This window comes from Kogia breviceps, chromosome 4, assembly GCF_026419965.1.
Source record: "Kogia breviceps isolate mKogBre1 chromosome 4, mKogBre1 haplotype 1, whole genome shotgun sequence".
In the NCBI taxonomy this organism is placed as follows: domain Eukaryota; kingdom Metazoa; phylum Chordata; class Mammalia; order Artiodactyla; family Physeteridae; genus Kogia; species Kogia breviceps.
This window is the reverse complement of record NC_081313.1, coordinates 37,825,189-37,841,058: the sequence shown is the minus strand read 5'-3', so window position 1 is coordinate 37,841,058 and position 15,870 is coordinate 37,825,189. Positions and strand designations below refer to the sequence as shown.

The 15,870-nt window shown below is 36.6% G+C and overlaps 1 pseudogene; it reads left to right on the top strand.

Moving 5' to 3' along the window:
• Window positions 1-118: 118 nt before the first annotated feature.
• Window positions 119-6,658, top strand: LOC131755664 (protein MAL2-like; annotated as a pseudogene).
• The last annotated feature ends 9,212 nt before the right edge of the window (window positions 6,659-15,870 follow it).

Sequence of the window (15,870 nt, the reverse complement as noted above, 5' to 3'; positions counted from 1 at the left end):
TCGCTCAATGTTAAGCTGTGACAAACGGTATACAAGAAAATATTGGGACCTAGATGAGCATTTGACAGAGGGAATTGCTCTAATCTGGGGGTTCAGGGAGTAAATTTTGAGTTCACACATGAAGCAAGAGTTAGCTGGAAGGATGGTGGACACATTCCACATTTCAGAGAAAAGCAGGCAACTCCAAGGTGCTTCGGACCTGTGGATTATGGAACTTCGGAAAAACCAGAACATGATTATTGTGGCTGGCACGTTGGGAGTAATGGGGAACCGTGTGTGCCTGGACCCTTCTTTCAGGCACTATTAATGTTTTGTTAAGTAATTTGGCCTTGGTGAACTATTAGAGGATTTAAGCTGGGAAGTGAAATAACATTTATATTTTTAAACAACTGTTGTACACGCTGTATTGGAAGATGAACATAGATCACTTCAACGTCCAAGTAATTTGTGTTAAAGCCTAAAGCTTAAGTCCAAATCGTTAGAACTGTCAAACTATTTTAAAATATGCTGCATCAACCTGACTATTTAATAATATGTTGAGATTGCAAAGTGTTTCAAATGCTTACTTGAGAGTAGTTATAAAAGCATAAAATGAGTAGTCTTTCACAATGTCAGGACTATTTTTGGTTCAAATTCAAAGGCATCTCTTCGTTTGCATTCAAATATATATGTGTGTGTGTGTGTGTGTGTGTGTGTGTGTGTGTGTGTGTGTATGGCACTAACCAACAGCTTCTCCATTATCAGAAAATAAAGCAAAGTAAAAGCTCAGTGGCAAAGCCTATTTAGTGCATAATGGCTTCCACATTTGCCACAGTCTGTGCTGCCTATTCTTAATGCTGAAAATAATTGGAATAGGCGAAGCATGATGTCTTCCCCTTTACTTGTAAATTACAAGCTATCTTTTTGTCAAAGCTATGATTACATTCATTCGAAGACACAGCCTGAACAACTGAAAGAAATTCTGTAATATAATTTAAGGAATTTAAATGGAATCACCAATTATCTTTCTATCTTCCCCTTCTTCTTCCTTCTTTTTGTTCCCTTGTTTATTCATTCTGTAGGCACTTTCCTTGTGTCATTTTCCCATTGAGTCAAAAACCGTGGATACAGTTAGATTTTCAGAACTGTTCTGTGGAGCTCTGGGCTTAAAGATATGCTCATTTTCTCCCCTTAATCCTTGACCCACTATATCACTTTGAGTCTTCTTACCCACTGAACAATTATATCCTGTTATGGAGGGAGTTTCATGAGTCATTGCAGTTATAGATGTCAAAAGAAAACCATTTGGAAATTGGGAAATCCAGTGAAGGAAATAACACCATGATATTTTCAAGCAATTATAAATACATTGTTATAAAGGAAAATGATTACTTATAAAAATAAGCAATGCATTCAGAAATTTTACTCATGGGAGGAAATACACACTTTTGATGAATCAAAAGTGAAACTGCTTTATTATCAAATCTTTTCATTTGAAGCTCTTAAAGTATTCAATACATAGGAAAATAATTTCAATAAACACATTTTATAATAAAAAAAGTCAGAAACTGTTAAAAGTTCAAGATCAAAGAGAGTCAATGATACAATTGGAAGAGACTAATATGTTCTAATATATGACCAGAGTAATTATTCTTATTGTACATTGCAAATGATAATAACCATTTTTGCTGAAAGTAAAAACTGGGACATAACCTAAAGCTATATTAAACATTTTAAGAGAACATAATAAATAAATACATGTCTATAAATTTGAAAGCATACATGAAGAAACAATTTTCTCAAGAGAATATATTAAGATAATCAAGCCAAGACAAAAACAAAAAAATCAGAAAAACCAATAGACTAATAGCCAGTTCATCAGGTATTTTTAATGGTAATGCCAACTAATCACTGTTTTGCTGAAGATTAGATAGACTTCAAGGTCAAATGTCAGAAGGGACACATGCTAAAGAAAAGATTTTTCTGATTTATAACAGAAATTATCTAGTAAATTGAACCACAAAACCCTTTTAATTTTTAATTAATTAATTAATTAATTATTTTAATATCTTTATTGGAGTATAATTGCTTTGCAATGGTGTGTTAGTTTCTGCTTTATAACAAAGTGAATCAGCTATACATATACATATATTCCCATATAAAACCGCTTTTTAAATGTGTGTAAATCTGATTCAAAATACTGTAAAAGCAAGCTATGCTATTACAATAATCCTATAATTAATCTTAAATAAATTATTTCATTTTACCCTTTTAAAAATCATAACTTCAGTCATATTTGGGATAACAATTCTAATCTTGATGAGAAAATGACTTGTATCTTTATTTTAATAAATTTATTTTATTTGTTTATTTCATTTTTGGCTGCCTTGGGTCTCTGTCGCTGCACATGGGCTTTTTTCTCTAGTTGCGGTGAGCGGGGGCTACTCTTTGCTGCGGTGCACTGGTTTCTCATTGCGGTGGCTTCTCTTGTTGTGGAGCACCGGCTCTAGGCGTGCAGGCTTCAGTAGTTACAGCATATAGGCTCAGTAGTTGTGGCTCACTGGCTTAGTTGCTCTGCGGCATGTGGGATCTTCCCGGACCAGGGCTCGAACCCGTGTACCCTGAATTGGCAGGCGGATTCTTAACCACTGCGTCACCAGGGAAGTGAATTGTATTTTTTTTTTTTTTTTTTTTTTTTTTTTTGAGGTACGCGGGCCTCTCACTGTTGTGGCCTCTCCCGTTGCGGAGCACAGGCTCCGGATGCACAGGCTCAGTGGCCATGGCTCATGGGCCCAGCCGCTCGCCGCATATGGGATCCTCCCGGACCGGGGCACAAACCCTCGTCCCCGGCATCGGCAGGCGGACTCTCAACCACTGTGCCACCAGGGAAGCCCTGTATCTTTTTTATAATTAGCAGTCATTGACAATTAATTAGCAGTCATTGACAATCAACTATAATTAGCAGTCATTGACAATCAATCAGCTTTTTTTGGTTTATATGTGAAAGATCTACTATACCTTTAATTCATATTATATTATGTAAAATGCTGGAAAATGTTATGTAAGAAATTGCAGTTGAACAAAATTTGCTTTCATAGGCTTTGTTCAAGTCACATGGTCACAATGGTACTGAAAAATGTGCTTTAATTACTTTTATTTTACTTAGTTATCTCAATTTTCTGAGCTACACAGATGTAAGTCTTGGCACTGCACAGCATACAGACATGGGAGTGTTTTATTGTTTTATGAGAAATGCAGTTGGAGAGATTCCTAAAATTTTCTAAATGATTCAGGTATGATAGTATAAAGGTAGCTAGATTATGGTAACTTTTCTTCTCTTCCTGAAAATGACTATAATATTTAACTGCTGTGCAATGAAACCATAAATTATAATACAGACAGCAAAGAAAGGAAGAAAATCTGTCAAAACACATTCTAAATTGTTAAAGACATAAGTGGATGTGTCTGGCTAAATGAGATTTAGAACTCCTTAAGCCTTTTTTACTTTTGGAAAGGAAAGAGATCTGGAATTTTTAAGTCTGAATAGAATGATAAAAGAAAACAAATAAAGTATTAATTTAACCAATCTCTCTATCATTAGTTATTTTGATCATCCATCTATATTCTTTATCCAATCAAATTATATAAAAATTTTAATAGGGAGAAAGAAATTTTACTGAGAGAGGAAAATAAATTTTATGAATTGAGGAAACTAAACTGAAGAGACTTAATAAATAAATGCTTTTTTGGGATACTGTAATTAGCAATGATAACAGCAATGCATAAAGCAAGTTATGAGAGTAAAGTGATTTTTCTTCCTGCTAGGCTATAAAAGATGCTTTTTTAAAGGGCACATTAATATCATTCCCTTCTTAATGTAAGCTTGGGCATCAGCCCAGTTACCATTTCTAAAAGCAGTAAGCATTTAACAAGGCGTTTATAGAAATACATCAGTAGTATCACTCAAGGGGAGCTTTGCATTTCTAGTGAAAGGACTAAGTAGTCATTAGCAACTTATATTGAAATCTTTGGGGCAACTTTCATAGGAAAGCCATGAGGTACTCACTAAACTGCTCAGGAAAATTAATTCCAAATGAAAGAAATGCACTTGAAGTTCAAGAAGTTGAATGGAAAGGCCAATTAATCACATTTTCTATTTAAGAAAAGATTAGATAGACTTCAAGGTCAAGATGGCAGAAGGAACGCATGTTAATACACCAAGTCTTGTGTCCATTCTCTCTGTATACATTACACATACATATATGCATCTCTTCCTGCTATGTAACATGTATGTGTATATGTATAAAATGTGTATGTGTGTATATATATATATATGTACACACACAGAACAGAAAAATTAATAGGTATGTAGAAAATGGCATAGATATATAGAATTTTTAATGTCAGAACAAGAAAGTAAAGTGTCTAGATGTCTAGCTGCCAGAAACAGAAAAGAGACATATAGCAATAAGCCATATTTGAAGCCATTAGACCTGTGCAGTGACTGTCATCTAAAAAATCCATAGCAGCTAAGGCCTCAGCACCTGCAGAGAGAGAGAAGCCAAGTCTGCAAGCCCCATGCACAGTGGGGAAGCAGAAGTTGGAACCATCTGTGAAGCCAGAAGATGGAATGTATTCAAAGTGACAAAGGGAAATTTCATAATGATAAAATGAAAAATCAACCAAAATATGACAATTGAAACTTGTGTGCACTGAACCAGAACTTTGCAATATATAAAGCAAGACTGATATAATTACAGAGGAAAAATCTCAAATCTACAAGTATGGTAGGATATTTTAAGCAACTAATTAAGAAACTGATAGATTAATCAGACAAAAAGCAGGTCCTCAAATGCCCAAACTTGATTAATACTTTTTTTTTTTTTTCTTGCCATGCGCGGGCCTCTCACTGTTGTGGCCTCTCCCGTTGCGGAGCACAGGCTCCGGACGCGCAGGCTCAGCGGCCATGGCTCACGGGCCCAGCCGCTCCGCGGCATGTGGGATCTTCCCAGACCGGGGCACGAACCCGCGTCCCCTGAATCGGCAGGCGGACCCTCAACCACTGCGCCACCAGGGATTAATACTTTTTAATACTGATTAATACTTTTTAGTCCATAGATATTTTAGAGATCTATTCACCCAATAAAGGATGTATATTTTTAAGCACATATTTTCAACCTTTATAAAAATGAATCATTAGTTTGATCAAAAGTTTTAAGAGATTCAAAAGAATAATATTAAACAGTCCATAACTCTCTAGTCAAAATAAATAAAATTAGAAACCAGCAACCAAAGATATCTAATAAAACACAATAATTTTTTTTCCAATAATTTTGGAAATGAAATAACATATTGCTAAATAACACATTGCTAAATAAATAACAATGGAGATTTTTAAATATTTAAAATTAATAAACAGAAAAGGCACTTTATGTTTCAACTGGTGGTCCTAAATTAATATTTGAATAGAAATGTATAATTTTATATTCATAATTAAAAGTTAAGACCAACTGAGAATAAATAAACTTAGCAATTGTCTCAAACAGTTAGAAATGTAGTAAACCAAGGGAACATAGAGCAAGAAATACCAAAAGTACAAGTAGACACTAATAATATAGAAAATGACAAGAGTAACAGAAGTAATAATAACCAAATATCAGAAATGATGATCAACAGAACTAAGAGATAGTTTACTAAAAAACAAATAAACATTCTTACAAGCATGGTAAATAAAGCTAGAGAACATAATGCATAAATATCAACACATTTGAGGTTGGTTGTTTGGCCTGAGGTGACCCAGCACTGGAGCCTACCCGGGCTCTTTGGTGGGGCTAAGGGCGGACTCTGGGAGGGCTCACGCCAAGGAGTACTTCCCAGAACTCTGCTGCCAGTGTCCCCGCGGTGAGACACAGCCACCCCCTGCTTCTTCAGGAGACCCTCCAACACTAGCAGGTGTTCGGGGGATTCGTGTGGATCCTAGCCGCCTCCTCCAATGCTCCTCTACTTCTGCTGCAAGGATGGGTCGTTTTCGTGTCTGTGACGGCTTTCATCTGTTCCCTCCTCTTCCTGGGCGTGTTCCTCTCTGGCGTGGTGACTCAGATTAATGCCGGCTGGAACTTCCTGGATTTTGCTTACCATTTTACAGTGTTTGTCTTCTACTTTGGAGCCTTTTTGATGGAAGCACCCGCCACATCATTGCATGATCTACGCTGCAATAGAAGCATGGCTGTGCAGCCACTCTTGAACGATAACCAGTATAACATAAACGTGGTAGCCACACTCTAAGGTCACTTTCCATTGTCACAGAAATGATTTGCTACATCCTTAAGTCCTGATAGCTGCACTTTGCTTGGCTGCGAGATCACTGTGTGAACAGACATCTCATCGTGAAGTTTTGAATATGTACCACATTAGGGGTCTCACCACTGCTTAACAAATTTTTGCCTTTGTGACGACAGCTTGTTACGGTTGCAGTTTGGGTCTGGCTTTACGACGACGGCGACAGTAACATCCCTTACAAACTGACTGCCTGTGTGTTAGTTTCATTTGTGTACTTTTTATGTCTGATCAGTTTGGATACCATTTTGTCCAGATATAACAATATCCCCAAAGTAATTTGTTTAGTATATGCAGAGAATCTAAGTATAAGTTTTGGTTCATTTCATGGATGGAATTTTAATTTTAGTATGATGTTAAAACAGAGAAATAGCCTTTAGTTTTACATCTATCTCTTTTTCTTTTCTTATTTTAAAGAAAATATCCCTTTACATCCATAAAATACATAGATATCATTCATGAAAAAAGGGGTATCTCTTGTGTTTAGTTACTGAATCACCTGAACCTTACTTTTAATAGGTAACTAAAACTCCTGAAGAAAAACACATTTCAAATAAGCTTCCCACTGAATTCAGTGTTTTAGTGTAAAACAGAGATCAACACTCTTTAAAGGTCCAGATAGTAAATATTTTAGGCTTTCTGGGCCATTCAGTCTCTGTCACAGCTACTCACCTCTGCTGTTATTATGTGAAAGCAGCCATAGACAATAAGTAAACAAGTGAGTGTAGCTGTGTTCCAATAAATTTTTATTTACAAAAACCAGCAGCAGGCTGGATTTGGCCTGTGGGCTGCAGGCTATCGTTTGCTGACCTCTGGTATAAAACCTTGGTTATGGGTTCTGTATTTTATTGAACTGATCCTGAAAGGTATAAAGCGAATTAGACAAGCCACATAGTATTTAGTCTCATGCAGTAATCACATTGCCTTTGGGTTAATGGTCAAATACTTACCCTTGAAGGGGATATAGTTTCTCAAGCTAATTCAAGCAGAGTCTTGGGTACAGGAAAAAGTAATTTGTGAAGTGAATCCTAGTTGCTTAATCCACCTAAGTGTTTCCTAACAACTGAGCAAACTGCTCATCTGGCATCCTTAAAATGAGAGTCCCAGAGACCACTAACCACTCCTGGAACTGGTATCTAGCTCCTGATGTCTTACTTTGAGTTTATTTATGCTTCAAATACAGCTGTTTGCCCTGTGTGTGAATATACAAATATTTATGCGTGGATATGTGAGGCTTTACCCAATAGACTTCTCCAAAGGGTGAACTTTTTACTTCTAATGCTTTTACATGACTCTGAGTTAAATTTGAATAGAATATGAAATATAACTTAAAGTTGTAGATCCTCACATGTTTAGAGAACAGTCCTGACATCTATTGAATATGAATAGCACAGAGAAGTATTTTAACCTACCTCAGAGACCCTGGCCGTGGCAAGATGCCAAAATGGCTTGAATGGGAGAACAAGTTAGAGTTAGGCCCCCAGCTCACACCACCTATCCAAACAAGATACTTATCTCTTGCCTCAAGAAGGCTACCTCTGGGAAAAGAGGGCTTTTGATTATTTTATACTTTCAACCCTTTGCTTTTTGGCTGAATCATCCACTACAAGTGCCAGGTATAAGCTGGGCTGTTAGATTTCATGGAACATAGAACAATCCTGAATGAGTAGCATAACCAATGCTCAATGCTCAAATATTGTTTATGTGATAATCCCCTAGAAAGAAGAATCTTATTAAGGTTTTGTTTGTGATGTAATTACAGAGATAAAAGGTATATTTACTTTGTGGCAAGAGAAAATCAGTCTTGTGACTTTATACTGATGTCACAGCTTTTCTATAATATCCAACTTCCCTGGTTTTTCTAGCTCCATGCCACACTCTTAACCCTGAATTATGAATTGTATATTACAAAGTCATATATGTGCCATAAGGATATATTGTCCATTCCGGCTAGAATTGTTAAAAGTTAGTCTGCTAGATTTAGTTGTGAGATTATATTTTTGTTTCCAAGGTATAACAGGTCCATGCTTGGTGGCATTAAATTAAATGATTTCATGAAACTGCTTTGGTGATACTTTTGTAAAATGGATTGCTTCTAGATCATTAAGAACCAAGCCTAAAACTCATCTAACTGTGAATACTTAGAATTGTAAATTAATCATGATCTAGGTTTGTGAGTTGACTGACAAAGCACTTGAACAAAAATTATGGCATTTGAGAATTTCTTTATATAGCTTATCTGTAAAAATGAGAAAGTGTTGGTTGGTTTTAAAATCTGGTAACTCCATGATGAAAAGAAATTTATAAGTGTTATAACTCTAATAAAGTATCCATTTGATAAAAAAAAATCAACACATTTGAAAGCATAAATGAAACTACAATTTTCTCAAAAGGTTGAATTATGTAAGTCAAAACAAGGCCAAAGAAAAAAAGATTTTAAAAAACCCCAAATATAAAGAAGACCTAAAATTTCTCCCAGAAGCAGATCCCCAAGACAAGCATTTGGGTGTGAGTAATTTATACAGGACTTGACCTCCCAAAGCACCGACTGGGAAGTGGAGAAGCAGGAATGCGAAGAAAGTTTTTGTGTGGGTTACTGCTGAAGGCAACTGGGGCTCAATCCCACTGGAGACTCTGGAAGGCTGTGTAGAACACCGCTCAGAATTATCGTGCCTGAGGAGCGAAGAAACTAGGCTATTTATCCACAAACTCTCATTTTTCCTTTGTTGAGGGTTTCTCTTGGGGGTGTTAGTTCCCTGGAACTTGTGGCCTGCTCTGCACGGAGCCAAAGAGTCTGCAACCAGAGAATTCCAAGTGCTCCTACTAAGCAGTAGTTGGCATGCACAGTGCAGATGGATTATGGGCAGGGCACCAACAGCCTGTGCTGTAGAACCTTTTTTTTTTTTTAAATACTTAAGCAGGATGGCTGAAGGAGAACAGTGATGAGGCTCCCTCACCACCAGGCACCCAACTTGGGAAGCCTCTCCATCCCCAAGGGCCTGAGAGCCCCCTCTCCCATCTAACGTATTAACACAAGTCTTTTCTTTTGATTAGAGAGTTCAGATGCAGGACAACTCATTTTGGTTTGGGGTAATCAGAACAGACTCTTTGGAGGATGTGAAATATGAGCAGAGCAAGTTTTCAGTAGGTAGTAAGGAATGAAGAGGACACTCCAGGTAGAGAAGACTTGTATACACGAAATGAGCAAAAAAGAAGAAATGAGAAAACTCAGTTCATGTTTTCATATGAATGAGTGATCCAGGTTGACTGGGGCAGAAAGTTTGATTATGTAAGTGGTTTGTATGACAAATTTCAATGGCAGGTGATTTAGAAAGATCTAGAATATGATTTTAATTAACACTGCTAGCTGTTTTAGGTAAGGAATTAACAAAGAGAATGGTGTTTTAGAAAGTTAAATCTGTCCGTGAGGTCAACGATGGGTTTTAGGGTAAAGAGCTGCAGTGATTTTTGAAGTAATGTAAAATCTACAAATAAAGTGATAAGTGCCTATATTTGGACTGGCTACAGTGGGGATAGGAAAAAAAGGACAGATATGACAAGAGGGAGGATCACACAGAATTTTAGAATCTATTTTAGAATACCACCCACTTCCCCTCCATTCTGAAGATCAGGTAACTGAAGCAGAGAGGGTAAGTGTCTTATCTGATGTCACAAGGCTAGTTAGCAGTTGAGACAAGTATAGATTTTGATCACTGGATTCGAGGCAAGGGTTATTTTTAAATTCAGAGGCTCCTTCTTCCCATGGTAAGCAAATGATCGAACTCTGCTTGTTGCATTTAGAATTTCCTTTCCCCTTTCTGGTTTGAGGCTTAAGAAGGGAAGTAAGAAATAACCAACGATCTTTTTTATCTCACTAGAAAAATTTTTAGAACTTGGTAACTGGTTAGACATGAGGTTCAAAATCAAAGACTGGAAGACAAGTGTATACTTTGAAGTCTTAATGGTTGGGGAAATAAAATGGATTTTAATTGAGAAAGTGAAACTATTTTTGCAGAGATAAAGACATTTCCTCCAGGCTTACCGAGTTTAAGGTGACAAGAGGATATACAAATATGTACGGTCAGCATGAAGATGGAGTATATGGTCAGGCGGATATGAGACTCATCTGTATACAGGTGCTGACTTTACTTACATACTCATTGATTTCAGACGTGATTTTTGAAGTTATTTTATTTAGTCAAATTTCTCTTCTCTATCCTGAAAGACCTAGGATTGAATAGGAACTTCTTGTTTATTTAACTTGGTACAGTTTGATTAATCTCTGATGCCCAGTTGCTATATAATAATATCTGCATCACATTTCTAGATCTATAGTTATTTTTATTTTTATATATTTATTTTTAAATTTAACTATAGTTGATTTACAATATTGTGTTAGTTTCAGGTATACAATTTTAGATTATTTTCCATTATAGGTTACTATAAGATATTGAATATAGGGGCTTCCTTGGTGGCGCAGTGGTTGAGAGTCCACCTGCTCATGCAGGGGACAGGGGTTCGTGCCCCAGTCCGGGAAGATCCCACATGCCGCAGAGTGGCTGGGCCCGTGAGCCATGGCCGCTGAGCCTGCGCATCCAGAGCCTGTGCTCCGCAACGGGAGAGGCCACAACAGTGAGAGGCCCGCATACGGCAAAAAAAAAAAAAAAAAAAGATATTGAATATAGTTCTCTGTGCTATACAGTAAATCCTTGTTGTTGATCTATTTTATATATGGCGTCTATCTGTTAATCCCATACTCCTAATTTCTCCCTTCCCCTCCCCTTTCCCCTTTGGTAACCAAATAATTTTGTTTTCTATGTCTGTGAGTGTGTTTCTGTTTTGTAAATAAGTTGATTTGTACTGTTTTTTTTTTTTTTTTTAGATTCCACATGTAAGTGATATTATGTAATATTTAGACAAAGTTATTTTTAAAGGAAATATCACAGAGTAAGATTTGCCTGTCTGAAAAATGTACGCAAAATACAATATCTATAATTCTATACTATTGCCAAACAAATGCACTACAACTTTTAAAGTCAAGCATAAATTATATTTCTTATTCTTTAGAGAATGTTTAATAAGAATATCTTGAAAAAATTATTTTTTAAGTTTGAGTCTCTGCTCTATTAAATTGATTATGAAAAGTATTTTTTTCTTTGAATTATTTTGTTTCTTTCGACAATTTTTTTAGAACAGTTTTAGGTTTACAACAAAATTTAGAGGGAGGTACAGAGATTTCCTGTATACTCCCTGCCCCTACACATGCATAACCTCTCTCATTGTTAACATCAGTCACCAGAATGGTACTTTTTTTTTTTTAAACCAAGGATGAACCTATATTGACAGACCATAATCAACCAAAACCCCATAGTTTACCCTAGGGTTCACTCTTGGTATTATACATTCCATGGGTTTGGACAAATGTATAATGACATATATACTGTACCCATCATTATTATATCATAGAGTATTTTTACTGCTCGAAAAATCCCCTGTGCCCTGCTTATTCATCTCTCCTCCCTTACTCCACCCTTGGCAACCACTGATCTTTTTATTGCCTCCATAGTTTTGCCTTTTCCAGAATATCATATATTTGGAATCATACAGTATGTTGCCTTTTCACATTGACTTCTTTCACTTAGTAATATGAATTTAAGATCTTTCTTTTTAAATACATTTTTAATTTCATTTGCCGCTGCAGTCTCTCTTACTTCCCTTCTTAAGCCTCAGGTTATATAATTGTTACCTATTTGTTCCAAGACCCATTAGATTTTTATTGCTATTAGTGAATATTTATTAGGCAGCTAGTTGAATAGAGAACTAAATACAGTATGTGTTTGGAAAATGTGTGCTTTCTAATACATGTAAGCTTAAGTGATTTAAATTGGAAAACAAACAAAAACCAAAATAAAACTTCTACTATATGCCAGGCACTCTACTAGCATTCCACTTAATCCAGAAAACAGCTTAAACATTAGGTCTTATTATCCCCACTTTAACAATAAAGAAACTAAAATAGAGATGAAGTAACTTGCCAATATTAATACAATTACTAAGAGATAGAGCCTACAAGTGAACCTATCTTCATTCACTTAATCATTCATAACCAGGAGATTGGGAAAAACTGATCCTTCATTTTAGCATGACAACACCTGGCATTCACCAAGATACCCACCACTCTCTGTTGTCTTCCACTGGGCCTACTTTACCCATTGTGTGATTTGCCTAGTTTCTCAGTGAGCCCAGAAATAGCTCAATAACCTTTGGATAATCCTGTTTATTTTGAGAAACTTATTCTGAAAAGTTTCAACATTGATATGAAGTCTCAAAAAGCCAAGAACTATACTGTGGCTCCTTGGAATTCCTGTAGTTGCACACAGTCATCTAGGAAAGCTCATGAAGCCCCTTTTACCCTAGGGATCTCCTGATGAATAGGTGAGTAAGAAGAGAGTCCAACGGGAATAAAACAGACTTACTCGAGCATGGACTTGAGGATATGGGGAGGGGGAAGGGTGGGCTGAGACGAAGTGAGAGAGTGGCAGGGACATATACACACTATCAAATGTAAATTAGATAGCTAGTGGGAAGCTGCTGCATAGCACAGGGAGATCACCTCTGTGCTTTGTGACCACCTAGAGGGGTGGGATAGGGAGGGTGGGAGAGAGGGTGATGCAAGAGGGAAGAGATATGGGAACATATGTATATGTATGACTGATTCAGTTTGTTGTGGAGGGAAAGCTAGCACACTATTGTAGAACAATTATGCTCCAATAAAGATGTTAAAAAGAAAAAAAAAAAAAAAAAAAGAAGAGAGTCCAAGCATATCCCCAGTTTTGAGTTACTGACAGCTGCCTAAAACTTCAACAGGAACTTTAAGGAGTAAATCATTTCTCTAAGTGTAAACTGACCTTCAAATTAATGACTGATGGAGAAGTGAGGTATTAATTCATTCAGCAGTAAATATTTATTCCACTCCCAACGTGGGCTTTTGCACTGTGTAACGTGCTGGAAGGGTCCCTGGAAAACAGGTGTCTACTCTTATGGAGCACGGGCTTGGGGGGGGGGACAATAAACAACTTAGTAAATAAATTAAAAATATATAACTGTAGATTATGAGAAGTGATGAAACAGGGTGCTGTGATAGGAACTGGCATAAAAGGCTTTATTTTAGATTGGCTGGTCATGGAAGGTTTCTCTGAGGATATGATTTTTGGGCTGAGACGTGAGAGATGAGAAGGATCCAATCACATGAGGGGACAAGGAAGCATAATTTCAAGCAGAGCTAGTTGCAAGAGCAATGTGACGTGCTGGTTAAAACTGGGTTTGTTCTAAGAACAGATAGAATGTGAGAATAGCTGGAGCTTCCTGAGGAAGGAGGCTAAAAGCAGAAAATGAGGTAATTAATTGTTCTTATTTCATGAATTTAATTAAAATGTTCTGGCATATTTGTAAACCACAAGACCCCTCAGTGGATTCTGAAGGCTTCTCATTGTTTAAAAGCGAATAAGAAGACAAACATCAATAAAAATGAACGAAAGATGAAACACTTTCCAAGAAGATAGGACATGGTAATAAGCACAGGAAAAGATGCTCAGCATCACTGCTCAGCAGAGAAATGCAAATTAAAACTACCAGGAGATAACACTCCCCAATAAAATGGCTACAACTATAAAGATTAATAATGTCAAGTGTTAGGAAAGATACAGAACAACTGGAACTCTTGCACATTGCTTGTGGGTCCGACTGCTTTAGAAAATAATTAGGTAGTTTCTTCTAAAGTTAAACATACACTTACCATATGATACAGAAATTCCACTACTAAATATTTACCCAAAATAAATGAAAATACATATCTACAGAAAAATTTGCACACAGATGCTCATAGTAGCTGGACTGGTAGTAGGCAAAAATTAGAAACAATGAAAAGGTCCATTCACATGTGGTGTATCAATATCATGGCATATTCTCCTGCAACAAAAAGAAACAAACTACCAGTTAACACAGCTATATGGATGAACCTCAAAACATTATGCTGAGAGAAAGTACATAGACATACATATAAACACAAATGTGTGTGTGATAATTCTATTTATACAAAATTCCACAATGAACAAAATTACTCTATGGTGACAGAAAGTGAAAGCCCATGAGACTAGTGGTTGCCTGGGGCTAAGAGTGGGAAAGTGTTGCCGAAAAAGGTCAGGAGAAAACTATTTGGGGTGATGCAAATATCCTAAATCTTGACTGTGATGATGGTAATATGGGTATAGATATTTGTCAGAACTCATTGAACTGTATGTATACTTTAAATGGGTACATTTTATTGTATATACATTATACCTCAATAAAATTCATGAGAAAGGAAAAAAAGTGAATTAATTTTTGTTAACGTTATTGTTCATCAGATCTACTTTCCACAATAAACTAATCATATGTTTCCTGTATTTCTTTAAAACATACTTTTTAATTATTTATTTATTATTTTTTTAGGGTGTTAGAAATATATATATTTTTAACATCTTTATTGGAGTATAATGGCTTTACAGTGGTGTGTTCGTTTCTGCTTTATAACAAAGTGAATCAGTTATACATATGTTCCCATATCTCTTCCCTCTTGCGTCTCCTTCCCTCCCATCCTCCCTATCCCACCCCTCTAGGTGGTCACAAAGCACTAAGCTGATCTCCCTGTGCTATGCAGCTGCTTCCCACTAGCTATCTATTTTATGTTTGGTAGTGTATATATGTCCATGCCACTCTCTCTCTTTGTCCCAGCTTACCCTTCCCCCTCCCCGTATCCTCAAGTTCATTCTCTAGTAGGTTTGCGTCTTTATTCCCGTCTTGCCCCTAGGTTCTTCATGACCTTTTTTTTTAGATTCCATATATATGTGTTAGCATACAGTATTTGTTTTTCTTTCTGACTTACTTCACTCTGTATGACAGACTCTAGGTCCATCCACCTCACTACAAATAACTCAGTTCTGTTTGTTTTTATGGCTGAGTAATATTCCATTGTATATATGTGCCACATCTTCCTTATTCATTCATCTGTCGATGGACACTTAGGTTGCTTCCATGTCCTGGCTACTGTAAAGAGAGCTGCAATGAACATTGTGGTACATGACTCTTTTTGAATTATGGTTTTCTCAGGGTATATGCACAGTAGTGGGATTGCTCGGTCATATGGTAGCTCTATTTTTCATTTTTTAAGGAACCTCCATACTGTTCTCCATAATGGCTGTATCAATTTACATTCCCACCAATAGTGCAAGAGGTTCCCTTTTCTCCACACCCTCTTCAGGATTTATTGTGTGTAGATTTTTTGATGATGGCTATTCTGACCAGTGTGAGATGATATCTCATTGTAGTTTTGATTTGCATTTCTCTAATGATTAATGATGTTGAGCATTCTTTCATGTGTTTGCTGGCAATCTGTATATTTTCTTTGGAGAAATGTCTATTTAGGTCTTCTGCCCATTTTTGGATTGGGTTGTTTGTTTTTTCGATAGGGCTGCATGAGCTGCTTGTAAACAAAGGAGATTAATCCTTTGTCAGTTG